General features: G+C 45.9%; 1 non-coding gene across 1 annotated transcript; it reads right to left on the reverse strand.

The window, feature by feature from the left end:
• Positions 1-4,691: 4,691 nt before the first annotated feature.
• Positions 4,692-4,799, reverse strand: LOC116466116 (U6 spliceosomal RNA). Its single transcript, XR_004247372.1, has one exon. It is a non-coding gene; the product is annotated as a U6 spliceosomal RNA (small nuclear RNA).
• Between the last annotated feature and the right edge of the window lie 527 nt (positions 4,800-5,326).

Below are 5,326 nucleotides of genomic sequence, written 5' to 3' on the forward strand. Positions count from 1 at the left end.
ATACAAAAAATTAGCCGGGCGTAGTGGCGGGCGCCTGTAGTCCCAGCTACTCGGAAAGGCTGAGGCAGGAGAATGGCGTGAACCCGGGAGGCGGAGCTTGCAGTGAGCCGAGACTGCGCCACTGCACTCCAGCCTGGGCGACAGAGCAAGACTCCGTCTCAAAAAAAATAAAATAAAATAAGATAACAGATCTACATTGTTCCTCAGTTGGATATTTTTAAGATGAATGGGTCATTACACTGGGTTTTCATGCATTTTGGCTTTTTGTTTGTTTTGTTTTGTTTTGAGACAGAGTCTCACTCTGTCACCCAGGCTGGAGTGCAGTGGCGCCATCTTGGCTCACTGCAATCTCCGCCTCCTGGATTCAAGCCATTCTCCTGCCTCAACCTCCGAAGTAGCTGGGATTATAGGTGCCCACCACCACACTGGGCTAATTTTTGTATTTTTGGTAGAGACGGGTTTTTGCCATGTTGGCCAGGCTGGTGTCGAACTCCTGACCTCAGGTGATCCTCCCGCCTCGGCTTCCCAAACTAGTAGGATTACAGGAACAAGCCACCATGCCCTGCCTCATGCATTTTAAAATGAGATGTTCCAGGGACTAAAACTGCACAGGGAACAAGGAAAAAATGAGTCCAGAAAAAGAGTTGGCTGAGAACATTACTGAGGAGAATTTATCCTGCTGCTGCAGGCTGCTAAGAACATAGACGACCACTGCACGGGCAGTGTCGTCATGGGTCAAAGTGGGAAAATGTCCGGCTTTGCTCTCTGCTGCCTTATCCATATGCAGCTGACAAAGGGCTGGGTTACTTGAAGCTGGTACCACTGGGTGCCATGCATGTACTAACAATCCACACAGGCCAGCAGGAACTGCCCTATTGTTCTGCCCATTGATCAAGAATATGACAGTCAGGGCCACCACCAACACTTTGTTCCTGCAATGTGGGGAAACTGCAAATCTATGAAACTTGAAAACTTTGCTCAGAGAATGTGCTTAGGGAAATTGCATTCCTCCCAGACATGGCAGTTTCGCTGTCTACTTCCCACACAGGAATGGCGGATCAAGTATTTAGAAGGGGCTGCTCTCTGTCTGGGATTCTCCAAGGAACTATTGGAATAGCAAATGCCCCTTTGGCTGGCTAGACTGTTTCAACTGAATCCCAGCCAAAAATGGAAAAGCAGGTGCCCTCTCTCCCTTCTCCAGCTCTCTCTCCCCCTCAGTCAAGCCTTCCAGCCTTTGTCAGAGCAGAACTGCCCTGGGGTTCAACACTGGTGGAGGAGGCAGCTGCCCAGTTTTGAGGAGGGCAAAATCTCTCTGCCCCCAGTCCCTAACTCACATCCCCATCAAATATTGGGAGTTCCACCGTTAGAGATGCAGTTAGGGCCAGGCTCAGTGGCTCACGCCAGCACATAATCCCAGCACTTTGAGAGGCCGAGGCAGGTGGATCACCTGAGGTCAGGAGTTCAAGACCAGCCCGGCCAATATGGCGAAACCCCATCTCTACCAAGAATACAAAAATTAGCTGGGTGTGGTGGTGTGCGCCTGTAATTCCAGCTACCTGGGAGGCTGAGGCAGGAGAACTGCTTGAACCTGGGAAGTGGAGTTTGCAGTGAGCTGAGATCATGCCACTGCACTCCAGCCTGGGTGACAGAGCAAGACTCGGTTTCAAAAAAAAAAAAAGACAGATACAGTTGGGCTCAATGCGGTGGCTCACATCTACAATTCCAGCACTTTGGGAGGCCAAGGCAGAAGGATAGATTGAGCCCAGGAGTTTGAGATCAACCTGGGCAACATAGGGAGACCCCACCAAAAATAAAAATAAAAAAAGCCAGGCATGGTGGTGCATGCCTGTGGTCCCAGCTAATCAGGAGGCTGAGGCAGGAGGATTGCTTGAGCCCAGGAGGTTGAGGCTGCTGTGAGCTGTGATTGCACCTCTGCAGTCCAGCCTGGGCTACAGCACGAGACACTGTCTCTAAAAAAATAAAATAAATAAAAAATGTACAGTTGGCCCTTGAGCAACGTGAGGGCTGAGTTGGCAACCCCTGTAGTGCTGACTCCCCAAAACCTTAACTACTGATAGCCTACTGTTGACCAGAAGACTTACCTGTAACATGAACTGTCAATTACCCATGTTTAGTATAAGTATTCTATACTATATTTATACAATAAAGTAAGCTAGAGAAAAGCTTACTGAGAAAATCATAAAGAAGATAAAATGTATTTACTATTCCTGAAGTGAAAGTGGATCATCATAAAGGTCTTTATCCTCATCATCCTCATGTTGAGTAGGCTGAGGGGGAGGAGGAAGAAGAGGAGGGGTTGGTCTTGCTGTCCCAGCGGTGGCAGAGGCAGAAGTTGTGGAGGGAGTGGGAGTTGAGGCAAGAGAGGCAGGCGCACTTAGTGCAACTTTTATTGAAAAAAAATCTGCATGTAAGTGGACCCCTGCAATCCAAACCCGTGTTGTTCAAGGATCAACTGTATCTCTCTAGGGTTTCTTAGTGACACTGGAGAAGGTGCTTTAAAATGCCAGTATGGGCCCGGCATGGTGGCTCACGCCTGTAATCCCAGCACTTTGGGAGGCCGAAGTGGGCAGATCACCTGAGGTCAGGAGTTGAAGACCAGCCTGGACAACATGGTGAAACCTCGTTTCTACTAAAAATACAAAAATTAGCCGGGCGTGGTGGTGGGTGCCTGTAATCTCAGCTACTTGGAAGGCTGAAGCAGGAGAATCGCTTGAGCCCAGGAGGTAGAGGTTGCAGTGAGCTGAGATCACGCCACTGCACTCCAGCCTGGGTGACAAGAGTGAGACTCCATCTCAAAAAAAAGTAATAATAAATAAATAAAAATAATAATAAAAAAATACAAATGCCAGTATGTGAGTGTGTGGCCAAAGGAGGGCCATATTTTTATGCAATTTGTGTTAGTCTAGATTCAGTGATGGCATTCGCTGGTTGTCACCTTGAGAAGCAGGGAAGGGACCAGGAACACCTACTTCCTGACAGAGAACAGGAGAGGCTTAGGCACATAGACTCCCATATGAAGTGCTGAAATGGAGACACACACAGGTTGTTTTGGGGGAGAAGAGCTTATGGTGGTGGAGGTGCTCTCTGAGGATAATTTTCTCACTGTTTTGCCTAGGGCCTCTAAAATCTAAAACACAGAACTGGAAAATTCCTAGAAAGGCCATTGTTGCTGTGATGTCATTCACTGTTCGGAAGATTTTTTGGTTATCGCTCTGGTTGGGTAGGATCCAGCTGCTCATCTGTTTACTGTCAAAAGTGTCATCTCAGCTGGGCACAGTGGCTCACGCCTGTAATCTCAGCACTTTGGGAGGCCAAGGCAGGTGGATCATGAGGTCAGGAGTTCGAGACCAGCCTGACCAACATGGCAAAACCCTGTTTCTACTAAAAATACAAAAAATTAGCCAGGCGTGGTGGTGGGCACCTGTAATCCCAGCTACTTGGGAGGCTGAGGCAGGAGAATCTCTTGAACCTGTGAGGCAGAGGTTGCAATGAGTCAAGATCACGCCATTGCACTCCAGCCTGGGCAACAGAGTGAGACTCCATCTCAAAATGAATAAATAAATAAAGTGTCATCTCCAGCCTAACATTCTTCAGCTTGAGGGCAATAAATTCTGAGTACTGAAGGCAGTTACACAGGGGCGGCTTATGTACAACTACCTTGGTTCAAGTTCAAGGGTATTTTCTTCTAACAAAACCCATCGTCTGTTTTCCAGCAACTATAATAGGATGTTGATTTTTTTCATTTCATCTCCTATAAAGAAATCTGGAAATTCAGCATCTTTATTTCCTTTAGAATTCTTCTGTATTAGTTACATGGTGTCCACTATATTTTCAAAAAATCTGACCAGGCGCAGTGGCTCATGCCTGTAATGCCAGCACTTTGGGAGGCCAAGGCAGGTGGATCTCCTGAGCTCAGGAGTTCAAGACCAGACTGGTCAACATGGTGAAACCTCATCTCCACTAAAAATAAAAAAATTATCTGGGCGCGGTAGCACACACCTGTAATCCCACCTACTCGGGAGGCTGAGGTAGGAGAATCACTTGAACCTGGGAGGCGGAGGTTGCAGTGAGCTGAGATTGCACCACTGCATTCCAACCTAGGCGACAGAGTGAGACTCTGTCTCAAAAAAAAAAAAGAAGTTTTTAATTTTGATGTAGTCCAATTTATCTGTATATTTTTTTGTTGTCTGTGCTTTTGGTGCCATATCCAAGAGATCATTGCCAAATCCATTGTCATGAAGTGCTTTCCCTATGTTTTCTTTTAACAGTTGTATAGGGCAGGTACAGTGGCTCACAGTTGTAATCCCAGCACTCTGGGAGGCCGAGGTGAGAGGATGGCCTGATCCCAGGAATTTAAGACCAGCCTGGGCAATACAGTGAGACCCCATCTCTAAAAAAAAAAAAAAAAAAAAAGTAAGAAAGAAGAAAAAGAAAAAAAGAGTTTTATCATTTTACCATTTTAGGTCTTACATTTAGGTCTTGGATTCATTTAGAGTTAATTTTTGTATATAGTGTAAGGGTCCAGTTTCATTCATTTGCATGCAGATATCCAGTTTTCCTAAAATCATTTGTTGAAAGACTCCTTTCTCCACTGACTAGTCTTGGGACGCTAATTTAAAAACTATTGGACTATATGTATGAGAGTTTATTTCTGGACCCTGTATTCTTTTAATTTTTTAAAATAATTTTTCATTTTTGCTTGTCATCCTTTTATAGGGGCCATGCTAATCTTCTCTGTATCTTTCCAATTTTAGTATGTGTGCTGCCAAAATGAGCACTTCCGGGCTCTCTATTCCATTCCGTTAGTCTATAAGTCTGTCTGTATGCCAGTACTACACAGTTTGTTTTCGTTTTTTGAAACAACATCTCACTCTGTTGCCCAGGCTGGAATACAGTGACACAATCTTAGCTCACTGCAGCCTCAACCTCCTGGGCTCACATGATCCTTCCTCAGCCTCCTGAGTAGCTGAGACTACAGGTGTGCACCACCATGCCTGGCTAATTTGTGTATCTTTTGTAGATAGGGTTTTGCCATGTTGCCCAGGCTGGACTATACTGTTTTGATCACTGTGGGTTTGTAATAAATTTTAGAATTAGGAAGTGTGAGAGTTCCAACTTTGTTCTTTTTTTTTTTTTTTTTAACCAGGTCTCACTCTGTCACTCAGGCTGGAGTGCAGTGGTGAACTCTCCACTCACTGCAACTTCTGCCTTTCAGGTTCAAGTGATTCTCCTGCCTCAGCCTCCCGAGTAGCTGGGATTACAGGCACCCACCACCACGCCCAGCTACTTTTTAAAATTTTTATTT

The sequence above is a fragment of the Hylobates moloch genome, unplaced genomic scaffold (genome assembly GCF_009828535.3).
Source record: "Hylobates moloch isolate HMO894 unplaced genomic scaffold, HMol_V3 SCAFFOLD_3, whole genome shotgun sequence".
Taxonomy (NCBI): Eukaryota; Metazoa; Chordata; class Mammalia; order Primates; family Hylobatidae; genus Hylobates; species Hylobates moloch.